At 46.4% G+C, this 23337-nt stretch overlaps 5 non-coding genes and 35 pseudogenes across 5 annotated transcripts; all 40 read right to left on the reverse strand.

Moving 5' to 3' along the window:
- Positions 1-551: 551 nt before the first annotated feature.
- Positions 552-670, reverse strand: LOC148244527 (5S ribosomal RNA; annotated as a pseudogene).
- Positions 671-1231: 561 nt separating this feature from the next.
- Positions 1232-1350, reverse strand: LOC148244528 (5S ribosomal RNA; annotated as a pseudogene).
- Positions 1351-1559: 209 nt separating this feature from the next.
- Positions 1560-1678, reverse strand: LOC148244529 (5S ribosomal RNA; annotated as a pseudogene).
- Positions 1679-1881: 203 nt separating this feature from the next.
- Positions 1882-1999, reverse strand: LOC148244530 (5S ribosomal RNA; annotated as a pseudogene).
- Positions 2000-2559: 560 nt separating this feature from the next.
- Positions 2560-2678, reverse strand: LOC148244531 (5S ribosomal RNA; annotated as a pseudogene).
- A 561-nt stretch (positions 2679-3239) lies between these two features.
- On the reverse strand, positions 3240-3358 carry LOC148244532 (5S ribosomal RNA; annotated as a pseudogene).
- A 204-nt stretch (positions 3359-3562) lies between these two features.
- Positions 3563-3680, reverse strand: LOC148244533 (5S ribosomal RNA; annotated as a pseudogene).
- Positions 3681-4240: 560 nt separating this feature from the next.
- On the reverse strand, positions 4241-4359 carry LOC148244534 (5S ribosomal RNA; annotated as a pseudogene).
- Positions 4360-4564: 205 nt separating this feature from the next.
- On the reverse strand, positions 4565-4683 carry LOC148244535 (5S ribosomal RNA; annotated as a pseudogene).
- Positions 4684-5699: 1016 nt separating this feature from the next.
- LOC148244536 (5S ribosomal RNA) lies at positions 5700-5818 on the reverse strand (annotated as a pseudogene).
- A 557-nt stretch (positions 5819-6375) lies between these two features.
- On the reverse strand, positions 6376-6494 carry LOC148244537 (5S ribosomal RNA; annotated as a pseudogene).
- A 561-nt stretch (positions 6495-7055) lies between these two features.
- On the reverse strand, positions 7056-7174 carry LOC148244538 (5S ribosomal RNA; annotated as a pseudogene).
- Positions 7175-7625: 451 nt separating this feature from the next.
- Positions 7626-7744, reverse strand: LOC148244539 (5S ribosomal RNA; annotated as a pseudogene).
- A 1116-nt stretch (positions 7745-8860) lies between these two features.
- Positions 8861-8979, reverse strand: LOC148244540 (5S ribosomal RNA). The gene has a single exon (XR_015815256.1). It is a non-coding gene; the product is annotated as a 5S ribosomal RNA (ribosomal RNA).
- Positions 8980-9589: 610 nt separating this feature from the next.
- On the reverse strand, positions 9590-9708 carry LOC148244541 (5S ribosomal RNA; annotated as a pseudogene).
- A 205-nt stretch (positions 9709-9913) lies between these two features.
- On the reverse strand, positions 9914-10032 carry LOC148244542 (5S ribosomal RNA; annotated as a pseudogene).
- Positions 10033-10591: 559 nt separating this feature from the next.
- Positions 10592-10710, reverse strand: LOC148244543 (5S ribosomal RNA). Its single transcript, XR_015815958.1, has one exon. It is a non-coding gene; the product is annotated as a 5S ribosomal RNA (ribosomal RNA).
- Positions 10711-10919: 209 nt separating this feature from the next.
- Positions 10920-11038, reverse strand: LOC148244544 (5S ribosomal RNA; annotated as a pseudogene).
- Positions 11039-11245: 207 nt separating this feature from the next.
- Positions 11246-11364, reverse strand: LOC148244545 (5S ribosomal RNA; annotated as a pseudogene).
- Positions 11365-12279: 915 nt separating this feature from the next.
- On the reverse strand, positions 12280-12398 carry LOC148244546 (5S ribosomal RNA; annotated as a pseudogene).
- A 205-nt stretch (positions 12399-12603) lies between these two features.
- On the reverse strand, positions 12604-12722 carry LOC148244547 (5S ribosomal RNA; annotated as a pseudogene).
- Positions 12723-12927: 205 nt separating this feature from the next.
- On the reverse strand, positions 12928-13046 carry LOC148244548 (5S ribosomal RNA; annotated as a pseudogene).
- A 986-nt stretch (positions 13047-14032) lies between these two features.
- Positions 14033-14151, reverse strand: LOC148244549 (5S ribosomal RNA; annotated as a pseudogene).
- Positions 14152-14711: 560 nt separating this feature from the next.
- LOC148244550 (5S ribosomal RNA) lies at positions 14712-14830 on the reverse strand (annotated as a pseudogene).
- A 206-nt stretch (positions 14831-15036) lies between these two features.
- LOC148244551 (5S ribosomal RNA) lies at positions 15037-15155 on the reverse strand (annotated as a pseudogene).
- A 559-nt stretch (positions 15156-15714) lies between these two features.
- LOC148244552 (5S ribosomal RNA) lies at positions 15715-15833 on the reverse strand (annotated as a pseudogene).
- Positions 15834-16396: 563 nt separating this feature from the next.
- Positions 16397-16515, reverse strand: LOC148244553 (5S ribosomal RNA). Its single transcript, XR_015815671.1, has one exon. It is a non-coding gene; the product is annotated as a 5S ribosomal RNA (ribosomal RNA).
- A 209-nt stretch (positions 16516-16724) lies between these two features.
- LOC148244554 (5S ribosomal RNA) lies at positions 16725-16843 on the reverse strand (annotated as a pseudogene).
- A 528-nt stretch (positions 16844-17371) lies between these two features.
- Positions 17372-17490, reverse strand: LOC148244555 (5S ribosomal RNA). The gene has a single exon (XR_015815235.1). It is a non-coding gene; the product is annotated as a 5S ribosomal RNA (ribosomal RNA).
- Positions 17491-17695: 205 nt separating this feature from the next.
- Positions 17696-17814, reverse strand: LOC148244556 (5S ribosomal RNA; annotated as a pseudogene).
- Positions 17815-18376: 562 nt separating this feature from the next.
- LOC148244557 (5S ribosomal RNA) lies at positions 18377-18495 on the reverse strand (annotated as a pseudogene).
- A 563-nt stretch (positions 18496-19058) lies between these two features.
- Positions 19059-19177, reverse strand: LOC148244558 (5S ribosomal RNA; annotated as a pseudogene).
- An 881-nt stretch (positions 19178-20058) lies between these two features.
- LOC148244559 (5S ribosomal RNA) lies at positions 20059-20177 on the reverse strand. The gene has a single exon (XR_015815686.1). It is a non-coding gene; the product is annotated as a 5S ribosomal RNA (ribosomal RNA).
- A 561-nt stretch (positions 20178-20738) lies between these two features.
- LOC148244560 (5S ribosomal RNA) lies at positions 20739-20858 on the reverse strand (annotated as a pseudogene).
- Positions 20859-21067: 209 nt separating this feature from the next.
- On the reverse strand, positions 21068-21186 carry LOC148244561 (5S ribosomal RNA; annotated as a pseudogene).
- Positions 21187-21747: 561 nt separating this feature from the next.
- On the reverse strand, positions 21748-21866 carry LOC148244562 (5S ribosomal RNA; annotated as a pseudogene).
- Positions 21867-22075: 209 nt separating this feature from the next.
- Positions 22076-22194, reverse strand: LOC148244563 (5S ribosomal RNA; annotated as a pseudogene).
- Positions 22195-22398: 204 nt separating this feature from the next.
- On the reverse strand, positions 22399-22517 carry LOC148244564 (5S ribosomal RNA; annotated as a pseudogene).
- Positions 22518-22726: 209 nt separating this feature from the next.
- On the reverse strand, positions 22727-22845 carry LOC148244565 (5S ribosomal RNA; annotated as a pseudogene).
- Positions 22846-23049: 204 nt separating this feature from the next.
- On the reverse strand, positions 23050-23168 carry LOC148244566 (5S ribosomal RNA; annotated as a pseudogene).
- Between the last annotated feature and the right edge of the window lie 169 nt (positions 23169-23337).

A 23337-nucleotide genomic window follows, 5' to 3' on the forward strand; every position in this document is an offset into this window, starting at 1 on the left:
TTTCGCGCTGCAAATACATAAACCATTCCCCTTTCTTCCCCCTCCCGTCATTTGTTTCCTTGTGCGTGCGCACTGCACCTCCTGTTCTCGTTCTAATATCAAGTAAAATGCTACAGCTTCGTGACTCACATTTGTGAATAAACCTGAGGACCATAATTCAAGTCGCGCGTAACGTCGAAAGAATCTTCTGCAAAAAAATGGGTGCAACACGAGGACTACACAAGAAAATGGGTGAAATATAAGGACTTCGCAGGAGGTAACCCATGCTAGTACTACTATCGCCCAAGCACCCTTACCTACGGAGTTCTGATAGAATCCGTTGCATTAGTGCTGGTATGATCGCACCTGTTTCATTTCGTGCTGAAAATACATACACTCCTTCTCCTTCCCTCCCCCTCCCATCAATTGTTTCCTTGTGCGTTCACACTGCACCTCTCCTTCTCGTTCTAATATCGATTAAAATGGCCCTGCTTCTTGACTCACATTTGCGTATAAACCAGCGGACCCCAGTTCCAGTCGCACGTAACGTCGAACAACCCGTCTAAAAAAAATTGGTGCGACACGAGGACTTCCCAGGAGGTCACCCATCCGAGTACTACTTTCGGCCAAGCACACTTAACTACGGAGTTATGATGGGATCCGGTGCATTAGTGGTGGTATGATCGTATCCGTTTAATTCTGCGCTGCAAATACATAAACTCCTTCTCCTTTCTTCCCCATCTCGTCATTTGTTTCCTTGTGCGTGCGCACTGCACCTCCCGTACTCGTTCTAATATAAAGTAAATGCTACGGTTTCGTGACTCACATTTGCGAATAAACCTGAGGACCATAATTCAAGTCGCGTGTATCGTCGAAAGAATCATATGCAAAAAAATGTGTGCAACATGAGGACTTCCTGAGAAAATGGGTGAAATATAAGGACTTCGCAGGAGGTCACCCATCCTAGTGCTACTCTCGCCCAAGCACCCTTAACTTGTGGAGTTCTGATAGAATCCGTTGGATTGGTGCTGGTATGATTGCTCATGTTTTATTCTGCGCTGCAAATACATACACTTTTTCTCCCTCCATCCCCCCTCCTGTCATTTGTTTCCTTGTGCGTGAACTCTGCATCTCTCCTTCTCGTTCTAATATCGATTAAAATGCCCCTGCTTCTTGACTCATATTTGCGTATAAACCAGGGGACCTTAGTTCCAGTCGCGCGTAACGTCGAACGACCCGTCTGAAAAAAAAAATAGTGCGTCACGACGACTTCCCAGGAGGTCACCCATCATTGCACTACTCTCGCCAAAGCACACTTAACTGCGGAGTTCTAATGGGATCCGGTGCATTAGTGCTGGTATGATCGCACCTATTTAATTTCGCGCTGCAAATACATAAATTCCTTCTCCTTTCTTCCCCCTCCCGTCATTTGTTTCCTTGTGCGTGCGCACTGCACCTCTCGTTCCCGTTCAAATATCAAGTACAATACCACGGCGCCGTGACTCACATTTGCGAATAAATCTGCGGACCATAATTAAAGTCGCGCGTAACGTCGAACGGCACATCTGAAAAAAAGAAAATGGGTGCAACACGAGAACTTCCCAGGAGGTAACCCATCATTGTACTACTTTCGCCAAAGAACACTTAATTGCGGAGTTCTGATGGGATCCGGTGCATTTGTGCTGGTGTGATCGCACCTGTTTAATTTCGTGCTGAAAATACATACACTCCTCCTTCCCTCCCCCCTCCCATCATTTGTTTCCTTGTGCGTTCACACTGCACCTCTCCTTCTCGTTCTAATATCGATTAAAATGCCCCTAATTCTTGACTCACATTTGCGTATAAACCAGCGGACCATAGTTCCAGTCGTGCGTAACGTCGAACGACCCATCTGAAAAAAAATTGTTGCGATACGAGGACTTCCCAAGAGGTCACCCATCCGAGTACTACTCTCGCCCAAGCACACTTAACTGCAGAGTTCTGATGGGATCCAGTGCATTAGTGCTGGTATGATGCCACTTGTTTAATTTTGTGCTTCAAATACATACACTCCTTCTCTTTTCTTCCTCCTCCCGTCATTTATTTCCTTGTGCGTGCGCACTGCACCTCCCGAACTTGTTCTTATATCAAGTAAAATTCTACAGCGCCATGACTCACATTTGCGAATAAATCTGAGGACCATAATTCAAGTCGCGCGTAACGTCGAAAGAATCATCTGCAAAAAAATGTGTGCAGCACGAGGACTTCACAAGAAAATGGGTGAAATATAAGGACTTCGCAGGAGGTAACCCATGCTAGTACTACTCTCGCCCAAGCACCCTTACCTATGGAGTTCTGATAGAATCCGTTGCATTAGTGCTGGTATGATCGCACTTGTTTCATTTTGTGCTGAAAATACATACACTCCTTCTCCTTCCCTCCCCCTCCCATCAATTGTTTCCTTGTGCGTTCACACTGCACCTCTCCTTCTTATTCTAATATCGATTAAAATGCCACTGCTTCTTGACTCACATTTGCGTATAAACCAACGGACCCTAGTTCCAGTCGCGCGTAACGTCGAACGACCCGTCTGAAAAAAAATTGGTGCGACACGAGGACTTCCTAGGAGGTCACCCGTCCGAGTACTACTCTCGCCCAAGCACACTTAACTGCAGAGTTCTGATGGGATCCAGTGCATTAGTGCTGGTATGATACCACTTGTTTAATTTTGCGCTTCAAATACATACACTCCTTCTCTTTTCTTCCTCCTCCTGTCATTTGTTTCCTTGTGCGTGCGCACTGCACCTCCCGTACTCGTTCTAATATCAAGTAAAATGCCACGGCGCCATCACTCACATTTGCGAATAAACCTGCGGACCATAAATCATGTCGCGCGTAACGTCGAAAGAATAATTTGCAAAAAGATGGGTGCAACACGAGGACCTCCCAAGAAAATGGGTGAAATATAAGGACTTCGCAGGAGGTCACCCATCTGAGTACTTTTCTCGCCCAAGCACCCTTAACTGCGGAGTTCTGATAGAATCCGTTACATTAGTGCTGGTATGATCCCTCATGTTTCATTCTGCACTGCAAATACATACACTCTTTCTCCTCCCATCCCCCCTCCCGTCATTTGTTTCCTTGTGTGTGCACTCTGTATCTCTCTTTCTCGTTCTAATATCATGTAATATGCCCCGGCACAGTGACTCACCTTTGCAAATGAACCAGCGGTTTATAATTCCATTCGCGCGTAACGTCGAACAACCCATCCGAAAAAAAAATAAGTGCAACACGAGGGCTTCCCAGGTGGACACCCATCCGAGTACTACTCTCGCCCAAGCACACTTAACTGTGGAGTTCTAATGGGATCCGTAGCTTTAGTGCTGGTCTGATCGTACCTGTTTAATTTCGCGCTGAAAATCATGCACTCCTTCTCCTTTCTTCCCCCTCCCGTCATTTGTTTCCTTGTGCGTTCACACTTCACCTCTCATTCTCGTTCTAATATCGATTAAAATGCCCCTGCTTCTTGACTCACATTTGCGTATAAACCAGTGGACCCTAGTTCCAGACGCGCGTAACGTCGAACGACCCGTCTGAAAAAAAATTGGTGCGACACGAGGACTTCCCAGGAGGTCAACCATCCGAGTACTAATCTCGCCAAGCACACTTAACTGCGGAATTCTGATGGCATCCGGGGCTTTAGTGCTGCTATGATCGCACCTGTTTAGTTTTGCGCTGCAAATACATACACTCCTTCTCCTTTCATCCCCCTTCCGTCATTTGTTTCCTTATGCGTTCACACTTCACCTCTCATTCTCGTTCTAATATCGATTAAAATGCCCCTGCTTCTTGACTCATATTTGTGTATAAACCAGCGGACCCTAGTTCCAGACGAGCGTAACATCGAACGACCCGTCTGAAAAAAAATTGGTGCGACACGAGGACTTCACAAGAAAATGGGTGAAATATAAGGACTTCGCAGGAGGTAACCCATGCTAGTACTCCTCTCGCCCAAGCACCCTTACCTACGGAGTTCTGATAGAATCTGTTGCATTAGTGCTGGTATGATCGCACCTGTTTCATTTCATGCTAAAAATACATACACTCCTTCTCCTTCCCTCCCCCCTCCCATCATTTGATTCCTTGTGCGTTCACACTGCACCTCTTTTTCTCATTCTAATATCGATTAATATGCCCCTGCTTCTTGACTCACATTTGCGTATAAACAAGTGGACCATAGTTCCAGTTGCGCGTAACGTCGAACGACCCGTCTGAAAAAAAATTTGTGCGACACGAGAACTTCCCAGGAGGTAACCCATCCGAGTACTACTCTCGCCCAAGCACACTTAACTGCAGAGTTATGATGGGATCCGTTGCATTAGTGCTGGTATGATCGCACCCGTTTAATTTCGCGCTGCAAATACATAAACTCCTTATCCTTTCTTTCCCCTCCCGTCATTTGTTTCCTTGTGCGTGCGCACTGCACCTCCCGTGCTCGTTTTAATATCAAGTAAAATGTTATGACGCCGTGACTCACATTTGCGAATAAACCTGAGGACCAAAATTCAAGTCGCGCGTAACATCGAAAGAATCATCTGCAAAAAAATGGGTGCAACACGAGGACTTCCCAAGTGGTCACCCATCCGAGTACTACTCTCGCCCAAGCACACTTAACTGCGGAGTTATGATGGGATCGGTTGTATTAGTGCTGGTATGATCGCACCTGTTTAATTTCACGCTGCAAATACATATACTCCTTCTCCTTTCTTCCCCCTCCCATCATTGTACTACTTTCGCCAAAGCACACTTAACTGCGGAGTTCTGATGGGATCCGGTGCATTTGTGCTGGTGTGACCGCACCTGTTTAATTTCGTGCTGAAAATACATACATTCCTTCTTCCCTCCCCCCCCCATCATTTGTTTCCTTGTGCGTTTACACTGCACCTCTCCTTCTCGTTCTAATATCGATTAAAATGCCCCTGATTCTTGACCCACATTTGCGTATAAACCAGCGGACCATAGTTCAAGTCGCGCGTAACGTCGAACGACCCATCTGAAAAAAAATTATTTCGATACGAGGACTTCCCAAGAGGTCACCCATCCGAGTACTACTCTCGCCCAAGCACACTTAAGAGCAGAGTTCTGATGGGATCCAGTGCATTAGTGCTGGTATGATGCCACTTGTTTAATTTTGCGCTTCAAATACATACACTCCTTCTCTTTTCTTCCTCCTCTTGTCATTTGTTTCCTTGTGCGTGCGCACTGCACCTCCCGTACTCTTTCTAATATCAAGTAAAATGCCACGGCGCCGTGACTCACATTTGCGAATAAACCTGCGGACCATAAATCAAGTCGCGCGTAAAGTCGAAAGAATCATCTGCAAAAAGATGGGTGCAACGCGAGGACCTCCCAAGAAAATGGGTGAAATATAAGGACTTCGCAGGAGGTCACCCATCCGAGTACTTTTCTCGCCCAAGCACCCTTAATTGCGGAGTTCTAATAGAATCCGTTGCATTAGTACTGGTATGATCCCTCATGTTTCATTCTACACTTCAAATACATACACTCCTTCTTCCCTCCCCCCCTCCCGTCATTTGTTTCCTTGTGCGTTCACACTTCACCTCTCATTCTCGTTCTAATATCGATTAAAATGCCCCTGCTTCTTGACTCACATTTGCGTATAAACCAGCGGACCCTAGTTCCAGACGCGCGTAACGTCAAACGATCCGTCTGAAAAAAAATTGGTGCGACACGAGGACTTCCCAGGAGGTCACCCATCCGAGTACTAATCTCGCCCAAGCACACTTCACTGCGGAGTTCTGATGGGATCCGGTGCATTAGTGTTGACATGATCGCACCTGTTTAATTTCGCGCTGCAAAACTAAAAAACTCATTCCCCTTTCTTCCCCCTCCCGTCATTTGTTTCCTTGTGCGTGCGCACTGCACCTCCCGTTCTCGTTCTAATATCAAGTAAAATGCTACGGCGCCGTGACTCACATTTGCGAATAAACCTGAGGACCATAATTCAAGTCGCGCGTAACGTCGAAAGAATCATCTGCAAAAAAATGGGTGCAACACGAGGACTTCACAAGAAAATGGGTGAAATATAAGGACTTCGCAGGAGGTAACCCATGCTAGTACTACTCTCGCCCAAGCACCCTTACCTACGGTGTTCTGATTGAATCCGTTGCATTAGTGCTGGTATGATCGCACCTGTTCCATTTCGTGCTGAAAATACATACACTCCTCCTTCCCTCCCCCTCCCATCAATTGTTTCCTTGTGCGTTCACACTGCACCTCTCCTTCTCGTTCTAATATCGATTAAAATGCCCCTGCTTCTTGACTCACATTTGCGTATAAACAAGCGGACCCCAGTTCCAGTCGCGCGTAACATCGAACGACCCATCTGAAAAAAAATTGGTGCGACACGAGGACTTCCCAGGAGGTCACCCATTCGAGTACTACTCTCGCCCAAGCACACTTAACTGCGGAGTTCTGATGGGATCCGGTGCATTAGTGCTCGTATGATCGAACCCGTTTAATTCTGCACTGCAAATACATAAACTCCTTCTCCTTTCTTCCCCCTCCCGTCATTTGTTTCCTTGTGCTTGCGCACTGCACCTCCCGTTCTCGTTCTAATATCAAGTAAAATGCTACGGTGCCGTGACTCACATTTCCGAATAAACCTGAGGACCATAATTCAAGTCGCGCGTATCGTCGAAAGAATCATCTGCAAAAAAATGGGTGCAACACGAGGACTTCCTAAGAAAATGGGTGAAATATAAGGACTTCGGAGGAGGTCACCCATCCTAGAGCTACTCTCGCCCAAGCACCCTTAACTTGCGGAGTTCTGATAGAATCAGTTGCATTGGTGCTGGTATAATTGCTCATGTTTCATTCTGCGCTGCAAATACATACACTTTTTCTCCCTCCATCCCCCCTCCCGTCATTTGTTTCCTTTTGCGTGCACTCTGCATCTCTCGTTCTCGTTCTAATATAGATTAAAATGCCCCTGCTTCTTCACTCAAATTTGCGTATAAACCAGTGGACCCTAGTTCCAGTCGCGCGTAACGTCGAACGACCCGTCTGAAAAAAAATTGGTGCGACACGAGGACTTCCCAAGAAGTCACCCATCCGAGTACTACTCTCGCCCAAGCACACTTAACTACAGAGTTCTGATGGAATCCAATGCATTAGTGCTGGTATGATCGCACCTCTTATTTTGCGCTGCAAATACATAAACTCCTTCTCCTTTCTTCCCCCTCCCGTCATTTGTTTCCTTGTGCGTGCGCACTGCACCTCTCGTTCTCGTTTAAATATCAAGTAAAATGCCACGGCGCCGTGACTCACATTTGCGAATAAATCTGCGGACCATAATTAAAGTCGCGCGTAACGTCGAACGGCACATCTGAAAAAAAAAAAATGGGTGCAACACGAGGACTTCCCAAGTGGTCACACATGTTTAATTTCGCGCTGCAAATACATACACTCCTTCTCCTTTCTTCCCCCTCCCGTCATTTGTTTCCTTGTGCATTGACACTTCACCTCTCATTCTCGTTCTAATATCGATTAAAATGCCCCTGCTTCTTGACTCACATTTGCGTATAAACCAGTGGACCCTAGTTCCAGTCGCGCGTAACGTCGAATGACCCGTCTGAGAAAAAAAACTAGTGCGACACGAGGACTTCCCAGGAGGTCAACAATCCGAGTACTACTCTCGCCAAACCACACTTAACTACGGAGTTCTGATGGGATCCGGTGCATTAGTGCTGGTATGATCGCACCTGTTTAATTTTTTGCTGCAAATACATAAACTCATTCCCCTTTCTTCCCCCTCCCGTCATTTGTTTCCTTGTGCGGGCGCACTGCACCTCCCGTTCTCGTTCTAATATCAAGTAAAATGCAACAGTGCCGTGACTCACATTTGCGAATAAACCTGAGGACCATAATTCAAGTCGCGCGTAACATCGAAAGAATCATCTGCAAAAAAATGGGTGCAACACGAGGACTTCACAAGAAAATGGGTGAAATATAAGGACTTCGCAGGAGGTAACCCATGCTAGTACCACTCTCGCCCAAGCACCCTTACCTACGGAGTTCTGATAGAATTCGTTGCATTAGTGCTGGTATGATCGCACCTGTTTCATTTCGCGGTGCAAAGACATAAACTCCTTCTCCTTTCTTCCCCCTCCCGTAATTTGTTTCCTTGTGCGTGCGCACTGCACCTCCCGTTCTCGTTCTAATATCAAGTAAAATGGTACAGCGCTGTGACTCACATTTGCGAATAAACCTGAGGACCATAATTCAAGTCGCGTGTAACGTCGAAAGAATCATCTGCAAAACATTGGGTGCAACACGAGGACCACCCAAGAAAATGGGTGAAATATAAGGACTTCGCAGGAGGTCACCCATCCGAGTACTTTTTCTCGCCCAAGCACCCTTAAATGCGGAGTTCTGATAGAATCCGTTGCATTAGTGCTGGTATGAGCCCTCATGTTTCATTCTGCACTGCAAATACATACACTCTTTCTCCTTCAAACCCCCCTCCCGTCATTTGTTTCCTTGTGCGTGCACTCTGCATCCCTCTTTCTCGTTTTAATATCAAGTAATATGCCCCGGCACCATGACTCACGTTTGCAAATGAACCAGCGGAGTTCTGATGGGATCCGGAGCTTTAGTGCTGGTATGATCGCACCTGTTTAATTTCATGCTGCAAATACATACACTCCTTCTCATTTCTTCCCCCTCTCGTCATTTGTTTCCTTGTGCGTTCACACTTCACCTCTCATTCTCGTTCTAATATCGATTAAAATGCCCCTGCTTCTTGACTCACATTTGCGTATAAAGTAGCGGACCCTAGTTCCAGACGCGCGTAACGTCGAACGACCTGTTTGAAAAAAAATTAGTGCGACACGAGGACTTCCCAGGAGGTCACCCATCCGAGTACTAATCTCGCCCAAGCACACTTCACAGCGGAGTTCTGATGGGATCCGGTGCATTAGTGCTGGTATGATCGCACCCGTTTAATTCCGCACTGCAAATACATAAACTCCTTCTCCTTTCTTCCCCCTCCCGTCATTTCTTTCCTTGTGCGTGCGCACTGCACCTCCCGTGCTCGTTCTAATATCAAGTAAAATACTACGGTATTGTGGCTCACATTTGCGAATAAACCTGAGGACCATAATTCAAGTCGCGCGTAACGTCGAAAGAATCATCTGCAAAAAAATGGGTGCAACAGGAGGACTTTACAAGAAAATTTGTGAAATATAAGGACTTCGCAGGAGGTAACCCATGCTAGTACTACTCTCGCCCAAACACCCTTACGCAGGAGGTCACCCATCCAAGAGCTACTCTCGCCCAAGCACCCTTAACTTGCGGAGTTCTGATAGAATCCGTTGCATTGGTGCTGGAATGATTGCTCATGTTTCATTCTGCGCTGCAAATACATACACTTTTTCTCCCTCCATCCCCCCTCCCGTCATTTGTTTCCTTGTGCGTGCACTCTGCATCTCTCATTCTCGTTCTAATATCGATTAAAATGCCCCTGCTTCTTGACTCACATTTGCGTATAAACCAGTGGACCCTAGTTCCAGTCGCGCGTAACGTCGAACGTCCCGTCTGAAAAAAAAAATAGGTACAACACGTGGGCTTCCCAGGTGGTGACCCATCCGAGTACTACTCTCGCCCAAGCACACTTAACTGCGGAGTTCTGATGGGATACGGAGCTCTAGTGCTGGTATGATCGCACCTGATTAATTTCGTGCTGCAAATACATACACTCCTTCTCATTTCTTCCCCCTCCCGTCATTTGTTTCCTTGTGCCTTCACACTTCACCTCTCATTCTCGTTCTAATATCGATTAAAATGCCCCTGCTTCTTGACTCACATTTGCGTATAAACCAGCGGACCCTAGTTCCAGACGCGCGTAACGTCGAACGACCTGTTTGAAAAAAAATTAGTGCGACACGAGGACTTCCCAGGAGGTCACCCATCCGAGTACTAATCTCGCCCAAGCACACTTCACAGCAGAGTTCTGATGGGATCCGATGCATTAGTGCTGGTATGATCGCACCCGTTTAATTCCGCGCTGCAAATACATAAACTCCTTCTCCTTTCTTCCCCCTCCCGTCATTTCTTTCCTTGTGCGTGCGCACTGCACCTCCCGTGCTCGTTCTAATATCAAGTAAAATACTACGGTGTTGTGGCTCACATTTGCGAATAAACCTGAGGACCATAATTCAAGTCACGCGTAACGTCGAAAGAATCATCTGCAAAAAAATGGGTGCAACACGAGGACTTTACAAGAAAATTGGTGAAATATAAGGACTTCGCAGGAGGTAACCCATGCTAGTACTACTCTCGCCCAAGCACCCTTACCTATGGAGTTCTGATAGAATCCGATGCATTAGTGCTGGTATGATCGCACCTATTTCATTTCGTGCTAAAAATACATACACTCTTTCTCCTTCCCTCCCCCTCCCGTCATTTGTTTCCTTGTGCGTGCACTCTGCATCTCTCTTTCTCGTTCTAATATAGATTAAAATGTCCCTGCTTCTTGACTCACATTTGCATGTAAACCAGCGGACCCTAGTTCCAGTCGCGCATAACGTTGAACGATCCGTCTGAAAATAAATTGGTGCGACACGAGGACTTCCCAGGAGGTCACCCATACGAGTACTACTCTCGCCCAAGCACACTTAACTGCGGAGTTCTGATGGGATCCGGTGCATTAGTGCTGGTATGATCGCACCCATTTAATTCAGCGCTGCAAATACATAATCTCCTTCTCCTTTCTTCCCCCTCCCGTCTTTTGTTTCCTTGTGCGTGCGCACTGCAACTCTCGTTCTCGTTTAAATATTAAGTAAAATGCCACGGCGCCGTGACTCACATTTGCGAATAAATCTGCGGACCATAATTAAAGTCGCGCGTAACGTCGAACGGCACATCTGAAAAAAAGAAAACGGGTGCAACACGAGGACTTCCCAAGTGGTCACCCATCCGAGAACTACTCTCGCCCAAGCACACTTAACTGCAGAGTTCTGATGGGATCCGGAGCTTTAGTGCTGGTATGATCGCACATGTTTAATTTCGCGCTGCAAATACATACAGTCCTTCTCCTTTCTTCCCCCTCCCGTCATTTGTTTCCTTGTGCATTCACACTTCACCTCTCATTCTCGTTCTAATATCGATTAAAATGCCCCTGCTTCTTGACTCACATTTGCGTATAAACCAGTGGACCCTAGTTCCAGTCGCGCGTAACGTCGAATGACCCGTCTGAGAAAAAAAATTAGTGCAACACGAGGACTTCCCAGGAGGTCAACCATCAGAGTACTACTCTCGCCAAAGCACACTTAACTACAGAGTTCTGATGGGATCCGGTGCATTAGTGCTGGTATGATCGCACTTGTTTAATTTTGCGCTGCAAATACATAAACTCATTCCCCTTTCTTCTCCCTCCCGTCATTTGTTTCCTTGAGCGTGCGCACTGCACCTCCTGTTCTCGTTCTAATATCAAGTAAAATGCAACAGTGCCATGACTCACATTTGCGAATAAACCTGAGGACCATAATTCAAGTCGCGCGTAACATCGAAAGAATCATCTGCAAAAAAATGGGTGCGACACGAGGACTTCACAAGAAAATGGGTGAAATATAAGGACTTCGCAGGAGGTAACCCATGCTAGTACTACTCTCGCCCAAGCACCCTTTACCTACGGAGTTCTGATAGAATTTGTTACATTAGTGCTGGTATGATCGCACCTGTTTCATTTCGCGCTGCAAATACATAAACTCCTTCTCCTTTCTTCCCCCTCCCGTAATTTGTTTCCTTGTGCGTGCGCACTGCACCTCCCGTTCTCGTTCTAATACCAAGTAAAATGGTACGGCGCCGTGACTCACATTTGCGAATAAACCTGAGGACCATAATTCAAGTCGCGTGTAACGTCGAAAGAATCATCTGCAAAAAGATGGGTGCAACACGAGGACCTCCCAAGAAAATGGGTGAAATATAAGGACTTCGCAGGAGGTCACCCATCCGAGTACTTTTCTCACCCAAGCACCCTTAACTGCGGAGTTCTGATAGAATCCGTTGCATTAGTGTTGGTATGATCCCTCATGTTTCATTCTGCACTGCAAATACATACACTCTTTCTCCTTCCATCCCCCCTCCCGTCATTTGTTTCCTTGTGCGTGCACTCTGCATCTCTATTTCTCGTTCTAATATCAAGTAATATGCCCCGGCACCGTGACTCACCTTTGCAAATGAACCAGCGGCTTATAATTCTATTCGCGCTTAACGTCTAACAACCCATCCGAAAAAAAATATGTGCAACACGAGGGCTTCACAAATGGTCACCCATCCGAGTACTACTCTCGCCCAAGCACACTTAACTGCGGAGTTCTGATAGAATCCATTGCATTAGTGCTGGTATGATCAAACCTGTTTAATTTCGCGCTGCAAATACATACACTCCTTCTCCTTTCTTCCCCCTCCCGTCATTTGTTTCCTTGTGCGTTCACACTTCACCTCTCATTCTCGTTCTAATATCGATTAAAATGTCCCTGCTTCTTGACTCACATTTGCGTATAAACCAGCGGACCCTAGTTCCAAACGCGCGTAATGTCAAACGACCCGTCTGAAAAAAAATTAGTGCGACACGAGAACTTCCAAGGAGGTCACCCATCCGAGTACTAATCTCACCCAAGCACACTTCACTGCGGAGTTCTGATGGGATCCGGTGCATTAGTGCTGGTATGATCGCACCCGTTTAATTTCGCACTTCAAATACATAAACTCCTTCTCCTTTCTTCCCCCTCCCGTCATATATTTCCTTGTGCGTGCGCTCTCCATCTCTCTTTCTCGTTCTAATATCAAGTAATATGCCCCGGCACCGTGACTCACCTTTGCAAATGAACCAGCGGTTTATAATTCCATTCGCGCGTAACGTCGAACAATCCATCCGAAAAAAAATAGGTGCAACACGAGGGCTTTCCAGGAGGTCACCCATCCGAGTACTACTCTCGCCCAAGCACACTTAACTGCAGAGTTCTGATGGGATCCAGTGCATTAGTGCTGGTATGATCGCACCCGTTTAGTTCGGCGCTGCAAGTACATAAACTCCTTCTCTTTTCTTCCCCCTCCCATCATTTCTTTCCTTGTGCATGCGCACTGCACCTCCCGTGCTCGTTCTAATATCAAGTAAAATACTACGGTGCCGTGACTCACATTTGCGAATAAACCTGAGGAGCATAATTCAAGTCGCGCGTAACGTCGAAAGAATCATCTGCAAAAAAATGGGTGCAACACGAGGACTTCACAAGAAAATGGGTGAAATATAAGGACTTCGCAGGAGGTAACCCATGCTAGTACTACTCTCGCCCAAGCACCCTTACCTACGGTGTTCTGATTGAATCCGTTGCATTAGTGCTGGTATGATCGCACCTGTTCCATTTCGTGCTGAAAATACATACACTCCTCCTTCCCTCCCCCTCCCATCAATTGTTTCCTTGTGCGTTCACACTGCACCTCTCATTCTCGTTCTAATATCGATTAAAATGCCCCTGTTTCTTGACTCATATTTGCGTATAAACCAGTGGACCATAGTTCCAGTCTCGCGTAACGTCGAATGACCAATCTGAAAAAAAATTGTTGCGATACGAGGACTTCCCAAGAGGTCACCCATCCGAGTACTACTCTCGCCCAAGCACACTTAACTGCAGATGGGTGCAATACGAGGACCTCCCAAGAAAATGGGTGAAATATAAGGACTTCGCAGGAGGTCACCCATTCGAGTACTTTTCTCGCCCATGCACCCTTAACTGTGGAGTTCTGATAGAATCCGTTGCATTAGTGCTGGTATGATCCATCATGTTTCATTCTGCACTGCAAATACATACACTCTTTATCCTCCCATCCCCCCTCCTGTCATTTGTTTCCTTGTGCGTGCACTCTGCATCTCTCTTTCTCGTTCTAATATCAAGTAATATGCCCCGGCACCGTAACTCACCTTTGCAAATGAACCAGCAGTTTATAATTCCATTCGCGCGTAACGTCGAACATCCCATCCGAAAAAAAATAGGTGCAACACGAGGGCTTCCCAGGTGGTCACCGATCCGAGTACTACTCTCGCCCATGCACACTTAACTGCGGAGTTCTGATGGGATCCGGGGCTGTAGTGCTGGTATGATCGCACCGGTTTAATTTCGCGTTGCAAATACATACATTCCTTCTCCTTTCTTCCCCCTCCCTTCATTCGTTTCCTTGTGCGTTCACACTTCACCTCTCATTCTCGTTTTAATATCGATTAAAATGCCCCTGCTTCTTGACTCACATTTGCGTATAAACCAGCGGACCCTAGTTCCAGACACGCGTAACGTCGAACGACCCCTCTGAAAAAAGATTGGTGCGACACGAGGACTTCACAAGAAAATGGGTGAAATATAAGGACTTCGCAGGAGGTCACCCATCTGAGTACTTTTCTCGCCCAAGCACCCTTAACTGCAGAGTTCAGATAGAATCCGTTGCATTAGTGCTGGTATGATCCCTCATGTTTCATTCTACACTGCAAATACATACACTCTTTCTCCTCCCATCCCCTCTCCCGTCATTTATTTCCTTGTGCGTGATCTCTGCATCTCTCTTTCTCGTTCTAATATAAAGTAATATGCCCCGGCACCGTGACTCACATTTGTAAATGAACCAGCAGTTTATAATTCCATTCGCGCGTAACGTCGAACATCCCATCCGAAAAAAAATAGGTGCAACACGAGGGCTTCCCAGGTGGTCACCGATCCGAGTACTACTCTCGCCCTAGCACGCTTAACTGCAGAGTTCTGATGGGATCCGGGGCTTTAGTGTTGGTATGATCGCACCTGTTTAATTTCGCGCTGCAAATACATACACTCCTTCTCCTTTCTTCCCCCTTCCGTCAATTGTTTCCTTGTGCGTTCACACTTCACCTCTCATTCTCGTTCTAATATCGATTAAAATGCCCCTGCTTCTTGACTCACATTTGCGTATAAACCAGCGGACCCTAGTTCCAGACGCGCGTAACGTCGAACGACCCGTCTGAAAAAAAAATTTGTGCGACACGAGGACTTCCTAGGAGATCAACCATCCAAGTACTAATCTCACCCAAGCACACTTAACTGCGGAGTTCAGATGGGATCCGGGGCTTTAGTGCTGGTATGATCGCACCTGTTTAGTTTTCCACTGCAAATACATACACTCCTTCCCCTTTCTTCCCCCTCTCGTCATTTGTTTCCTTGTGCGTGCGCACTGCACCTCCCGTTCTCGTTCTAATATCAAGTAAAATTCTACAGCACCGTGACTCACATTTGCGAATAAACCTGAGGACCATAATTCAAATCGCGCGTAACGTCGAAAGAATCATCTGCAAAAAAATGGGTGCAACACAAGGACTTCACAAGAAAATGGGTGAAATATAAGGACTTCGCATGAGGTAACCCATGCTAGTACTACTCTCGCCCAAGCACCCTTATCTACGGAGTTCTGATAGAATCCGTTGCATTAGTGCTGGTATGATCGCACCTGTTTCATTTCGTGCTGAAAATACATACTCTCCTTCTCCTTCCCTCCCCCTGCCATCAATTGTTTCCTTGTGCGTTCACACTGCACCTCTCCTTCTCGTTCTAATATCGATAAAAATGCCCCTGCTTCTTGACTCACATTTGCATATAAACCAACGGACCCTAGTTCCAGTAGCGCGTAACGTCGAACGACCCGTCTGAAAAAAAATATGTGCAACACGAGGACTTCCCAGGAGGTCACCCATCCGAGTACTACTCTCTCCCAAGCACACTTAACTGCGGAGTTCTGATGGAATCCGATGCATTAATGCTGGTATGATCGCACCCGTTAAATTCCGCGCTGCAAATACATAAATTCCTTCTCCTTTCTTCCCCCTCCCATCATTTATTTCCTTGTGCGTGCGCACTGCACCTCCCGTGCTCGTTCTAATATCAAGTAAAATGCTACAGTACCGTGACTCACATTTGCGAATAAACCTGAGGACCATAATTCAAGTCGCGCGTATCGTCGAAAGAATCATCTGCAAAAAAATGGGTGCAACACGAGGACTTCCTGAGAAAATGGGTGAAATATAAGGACTTCGCAGGAGGTCACCCATCCTAGTGCTACTCTCGCCCAAGCACCCTTAACTTGCGGAGTTCTGATAGAATCCGTTGCATTGGTGCTGGTATGATTGCTCATGTTTCATTCTGCGCTGCAAATACATACACTTTTTTTCCCTCCATCCCTCCTCCCGTCATTTGTTTCCTTGTGCGTGCAATCTGCATCTCTCCTTCTCATTCTAATATCGATTAAAATGCCCCTGCTTCTTGACTCACATTTACGTATAAACCAGTGGACCCTAGTTCCAGTCGCGAGTAACGTCGAACGACCCGTCTGAAAAAAAAAATTAGTGCGACACGAGGACTTCCCAGGAGGTCACCCATCCGAGTACTACTCTCGCCCAAGCACACTTATCTGCGGAGTTCTGATGGGATCCGGTGCATTAGTGCTGGTATGATCGCACCAGTTTAATTTCGCGCTGCAAATACATAAACTCCTTCTCCTTTCTTCCCCCTCCCGTCATTTGTTTCCTTGTGCGTGCGCACTGCACCTCTCGTTCTCGTTCAAATATCAAGTAAAATGCCACAACGCCGTGACTCACATTTGTGAATAAATCTGCGGACCATAATTAAGGTCGCGCATAACGTCGAACGGCACATCTGAAAAAAAGAAAATGGGTGCAACACGAGAACTTCCCAGGAGGTGACCCATCATTGTACTACTTTCGCCAAAGCACACTTAACTGCGGAGTTCTGATGGGATCCGGTGCATTTGTGGTGGTGTGACCGCACCTATTTAATTTCGTGCTGAAAATACATACACTCCTTCTTCCCTCCCCCCCTCCCATCATTTGTTTCCTTGTGCGTGCGCACTGCACCTCTCATTCTCTTTCTAATATCAAGTAAAATGCTACGGTGCCGTGACTCACATTTGCGAATAAACCTGAGGACCAAAATTCAAGTCGCTCGTACCGTCGAAAGAATCATCTGCAAAAAAATGGGTGCAACACGAGGACTTCCTGAGAAAATGGGTGAAATATAAGGACTTCGCAGGAGGTCACCCATCCTAGTGCTACTCTCGCCCAAGCAACCTTAACTTACAGAGTTCTGATAGAATCCGTTGCATTGGTGCTGGTATGATTGCTCATGTTTCATTCTGCGCTACAAATACATACACTATTTTTCCCTCCATCCCTCCTCCCGTCATTTGTTTCCTTGTGCCTGCACTCTGCATCTCTCCTTTTTGTTCTAATATCGATTAAAATGCCCCTGCTCCTAGTTCCAGTCGCGCGTAACGTCGAACAACCCGTCTGAAAAAAAAATTAGTGCGACACGAGAACTTTCCAGGAGGTCACCCATCCTAGTACTACTCTCGCCCAAGCACACTTAACTTTGGAGTTCTGATGGGATCCGGAGCTTTAGTGCTGGTATGATCGCACCTGTTTAATTTCGTGCTGCAAATACATACACTCCTTCTCCTTTCTTCCCCCTCCTGTCATTTGTTTCCTTGTGCGTTCACACTTCACGTCTCATTCTCGTTCTAATATCGATTAAAATGCCCCTGATTCTTGCCTCACATTTGCGTATAAACCAGTGGACCATAGTTCCAGTCGCGCGTAACGTCGAACGACCCGTCTGAAAAAAAATTGGTGTGATACGAGGACTTCGCAGGAGGTCACCCATCCGAGTACTACTCTCTCCCAAGCACACTTAACTACAGAGTTCTAATGGGATCTAGTGCATTAGTGCTGGTATTATCGCACCCGTTTAATTCCGCGCTGCAAATACATAAACTTCTTCTCCTTTCTTCCCCCTCCCGTCATTTGTTTCCTTGTGCGTGCGCACTGCACCTCCCGTGCTCGTCCTAATATAAGGTAAAATACTACGGTGCCGTGACTCACATTTGCGAATAAACCTGAGGATCATAATTCAAGTCACGCGTATCGTCGAAAGAATCATCTGCAAAAAAGTGGGTGCAACACGAGGACTTCCTAAGAAAATGGGTGAAATATAAGGACTTCGCAGAAGGTCACCCATCCGAGTACTTTTCTCGCCCAAGCACCCTTAACTGCGTAGTTCTGATAGAATCTGTTGCATTGGTACTGGTATGATTGCTCATGTTTCATTCTGCACTGCAAATGCATACACTTTTTCTCCCTCCATCCCCCCTCCTGTCATTTGTTTCCTTGTGCGTGCACTCTACATCTCTCCTTCTCGTTCTAATATCGATAAAAATGCCCCTGCTTCTTGGCTCACATTTGCGTATAAACTAGTGGACCCTAATTCCAGTCGCGCGTAACGTCGAACGACCCGTCTGAAAAAAAAAATTTGTGCGACACGAGGACTTCCCAGGAGGTCACCCATCCGAGTACTAATCTCGCCCAATCACACTTCACTGCGGAGTTCTGATGCGATCCGGTGCATTAGTGCTGGTATGATCGCACCTGTTTAATTTTGCGCTACAAATACATAAATTCATTCCCCTTTCTTCTCCCTCCCGTCATTTGTATCCTTGTGCGTTCGCACTGCACCTCCCGTTCTCGTTCTAATATCAAGTAAAATACTACAGCGCCGTGACGCACATCTGCGAATAAACCATAGGACCATAATTCAAGTCGCGCGTAACGTCGAAAGAATCATCTGCAAAAAAATGGGTACAACACGAGGACTTCACAAGAAAATGGGTGAAATATAAGGACTTCGCAAGAGGTAACCCATGGTAGTACTACTCTCGCCCAAGCACCCTTACCTACGGAGTTCTGATAGAATCCGTTGCATTATTGCTGGTATGATCGCACCTGTTTCATTTGGCGCTGCAAATACACACACTCCTTCTCCTTTCTTCCCCCTCTCGTCATTTGTTTCCTTGTGCGTGCGCACTGCACCTCTTGTTCTCGTTCAAATATCAAGTAAAATGCCACGGCGCCGTGACTCACATTTGCGAATAAATCTGCGGACAATAATTCAAGTCGCGCGTAACGTCGAACGGCACATCTGAAAAAAAGAAAATGGGTGCAACACGAGAACTTCCCAGGAGGTAACCCATCATTGTACTACTTTCGCCAAAGTACACTTAACTGCGGAGTTCTGATGGGATCCGGTGCATTTGTGCTGGTGTGACCGCACCTGTTTAATTTCGTGCTAAAAATACATACACTCATTCTTCCCTCCCCCCTCCCATCATTTGTTTCCTTGTGCGTCACACTGCACCTCTCCTTCTCGTTCTAATATCGATTAAAATGCCCCTGATTCTTGACTCACATTTACGTATAAACCAGCGGACTATAGTTCCAGTTGCGCGTAACGTCGAACGATCCGTCTAAAAAAAAATTGGTGCGACACGAGGACTTCCCAAGAGGTCACCCATCCGAGTACTACTCTCGACCAACCACACTTAACTAGAGAGTTCTGATGTGATCCAGTGCATTAGTGCTGGTATGATGCCACTTGTTTAATTTTGCGCTTCAAATACATACACTCCTTCTCTTTTCGTCCTCCTCCCGTCATTTGTTTCCTTGTGCGTGCGCACTGCACCTCCCGTTCTCGTTCTAATATCAAGTAAAAAGCCACGGCGCCGTGACTCATATTTGCGAATAAACCTGCGGACCATAATTAAAGTCGCGCGTAACGTCGAACGACATATCTGAAAAAAAGAAAATGGGTGCAACACGAGGACTTCACAAGAAAATGGGTGAAATATAAGGACTTCGCAGGAGGTAACCCATGCTAGTACTACTCTCGCCCAAGCACCCTTACCTACGGAGTTATGATAGAATCCGTTGCATTAGCGCTAGTATGATCGCACCTGTTTCATTTTGTGCTGAAAATACATACACTCCTCCTTCCCTCCCCCTCCCATCAATTGTTTCCTTGTGCGTTCACACTGCACCTCCCCTTCTCGTTCTAATATCGATTAAAATGCCCCTTCTTCTTGATTCACAATTGCGTATAAACCAGCGGACCCCAGTTCCAGTCAGGCGTAACGTCGAACGACTCGTCTGAAAAAAAATTGGTGCGACACGAGGACTTCCCAAGAGGTCACCCATCCGAGTACTACTCTCGCCCAAGCACACTTAACTGCGGAGTTCTGATGGGATCCGGTGCATTAGTGCTGGTATGATCGCACCCGTTTAATTCTGCGCTGCAAATACATAAACTCCTTCTCCTTTCTTCCCCCTCCCGTCATTTGTTTCCTTGTGCGTGCGCACCGCACCTCCCGTACTCGTTCTAATATCAAGTAAAATGCTACGGTGCCGTGACTCACATTTGCGAATAAACCTGAGGACCATAATTCAAGTCGCGAGTATCGTCGAAAGAATCATCTGCAAAAAAATGGGTGCAACACGAGGACTTCCTAAGAAAATGGGTGAAATATAAGGACTTCGCAGGAGGTCACCCATCCTAGTGCTACTCTCGCCCAAGCAGCCTTAACTTGCGGAGTTCTGATAGAATCCGTTGCATTGGTGCTGGTATGATTGCTCATGTTTCATTCTGCGCTGCAAATACATACATTTTTTCTCCCTCCATCCCCCTCCCGTCATTTGTTTCCTTGTGCGTGCACTCTGCATCTCTCTTTCTCGTTCTAATATCGATTAAAATGCCCCTGCTTCTTGACTCACATTTGCGTATAAACCAGTGGACCCTAGTTCCCGTCGCGCGTAACTTCGAACGACCTGTTTGAAAAAAAAATTAGTGCGACACGAGGACTTCGCAGGAGGTCACCCATCTGAGTACTACTCTCGCCCAAGCACACTTAACTTGCAGAGTTCTGATAGAATCCGTTGCATTGGTGCTGGTATGATCGCAGCTGTTTAATTTTGCGCTGCGAATACATAAACTCATTTCCCTTTCTTCCACATCCCGTCATTTGTTTCCTTGTGCTTGCGCACTGCATCTCTCGTTCTCGTTCTAATATCAAGTAAAATGCCACGGCGCCGTGAGTCACATTTGCGAATAAATCTGCGGACCATAATTAAAGTCGCGCGTAACGTCGAACTTCACATCTAAAAAAAAGAAAATGGGTGAAACACGAAAACTTCCCAAGAGGTAACACATCATTGTACTACTTTCGCCAAAGCACACTTAACTGCGGAGTTCTGATGAGATCCGGTGCATTTGTGCTGGTATGATCGCACCCGTTTAATTCCGCGCTGCAAATACATAAACTCCTTCTCCTTTCTTCCCCCTCCCGTCATTTGTTTCCTTGTGCGTGCGCACCGCACCTCCCGTGCTCGTTCTAATATCAAGTAAAATGCTACGGTGCCCTGACTCACATTTGCGAATAAACTTGAGGACCATAATTCAAGTCGCGCGTATCGTCGAAAGAATCATCTGCAAAAAAATGGGGGCAACACGAGGACTTCCTAAGAAAATGGGTGAAATATAAGGACTTCGCAGGAGGTCACCCATCCTAGTGCTACTCTCGCCCAAGCACCCTTAACTTGCGGAGTTCTGATAGAATCCGTTGCATTGGTGCTGGTATGATTGCTCATATTTCATTCTGCGCTGCAAATACATACACTTTTTCTCCCTCCATCCCCCTTCCTGTCATTTGTTTCCTTGTGCGTGCACTCTGCATCTCTCCTTCTCGTTCTAATATCGATTAAAAAACCCTGTTTCTTGACTCACATTTGCGTATAAACAAGGGGAACCTAGTTCCAGTCGCGCGTGACGTCGAACGACCCGTCCGAAAAAAAAATTAGTGCGACACGAGGACTTCCCAGGAGGTCACCCATCCGAGTACTACTCTCGCCCAAGCAAACTTAACTGCAGAGTTCTGATGGGATCCGATGCAATATTGTTGGTATGATCGCACCTGTTTAATTTTGCACTGCAAATACATAAACTCCTTCTCCTTTCTTCCCACTCCCGTCATTTGTTTCCTTGTGCGTGTGCACTGCACCTCTCATTCTCGTTCAAATATCAAGTAAAATGCCACGGCGCGGTGACTCACATTTGCGAAAAAATCTGCGGACCATAATTAAAGTTGAGCTTAACGTCGAACGGTACATCTGAAAAAAAGAAAATGGGTGCAGCACGAGAACTTCCCAGGAGGTAACCCATCATTGTACTACTTTCGCCAAAGCACACTTAACAACGGAGTTCTGATGGGATCCTGTGCAATTGTGCTGGTGTGACCGCACCTGTTTCATTTCGTGCTGAAAATATATACACTCCTTCTTCCCTCCACCCCTCCCATCATTTGTTTCCTTGTGCGTTCACACTGGACCTCTCCTTCTCGTTCTAATATCGATTAAAATGCCCCTGCTTCTTGACTCACATTTGCGTATAAACCAGCGGACTCTAGTTCTAGACGCGTGTAACGTCGAACGACCCGTCTGAAAAAAAATTGGTGCAACACGAGGACTTCCCAAGAGGTCACCCATCCGAGTACTAATCTCGCCCAAACACACTTCACTGCGGAGTTCTGATGGGATCTGGTGCATTAGTGCTGGTATGATCGCACCTGTTTAATTTCGCGCTGCAAATACATAAACTCATTCCCCTTTCTTCCCACTCCCGTCATTTGTTTCCTTGTGCGTGTGCACTGCACCTCTCATTCTCGTTCAAATATCAAGTAAAATGCCACGGCGCGGTGACTCACATTTGCGAATAAATCTGCGGACCATAATTAAAGTCGAGCGTAACGTCGAACGGCACATCTGAAAAAAAGAAAATGGGTGCAGCACGGGAACTTCCCAGGAGGTAACCCATCATTGTACTACTTTCGCCAAAGCACACTTAACAACGGAGTTCTGATGGGATCCTGTGCAATTGTGCTGGTGTGACCGCACCTGTTTAATTTCGTGCTGAAAATACATACACTCCTTCTTCCCTCCACCCCTCCCATCATTTGTTTCCTTGTGCGTTCACACTGGACCTCTCCTTCTCGTTCTAATATCGATTAAAATGCCCCTGCTTCTTGACTCACATTTGCGTATAAACCAGCGGACCCTAGTTCTAGACGCGCGTAACATCGAACGACCCGTCTGAAAAAAAATTGGTGCAACACGAGGACTTCCCAAGAGGTCACCCATCCGAGTACTAATCTCGCCCAAACACACATCACTGCGGAGTTCTGATGGGATCCGGTGCATTAGTGCTGGTATGATCGCACCTGTTTAATTTCGCGCTGCAAATACATAAACTCATTCCCCTTTCTTCCCACTCCCATCATTTGTTTCCTTGTGCGTGTGCACTGCACCTCTCATTCTCGTTCAAATATCAAGTAAAATGCCACGGCGTGGTGACTCACATTTGCGAATAAATCTGCGGACCATAATTAAAG

Source organism: Carica papaya, chromosome 8 (genome assembly GCF_054855325.1).
Source record: "Carica papaya isolate Zhongbai chromosome 8, ASM5485532v1, whole genome shotgun sequence".
NCBI lineage: Eukaryota > Viridiplantae > Streptophyta > Magnoliopsida > Brassicales > Caricaceae > Carica > Carica papaya.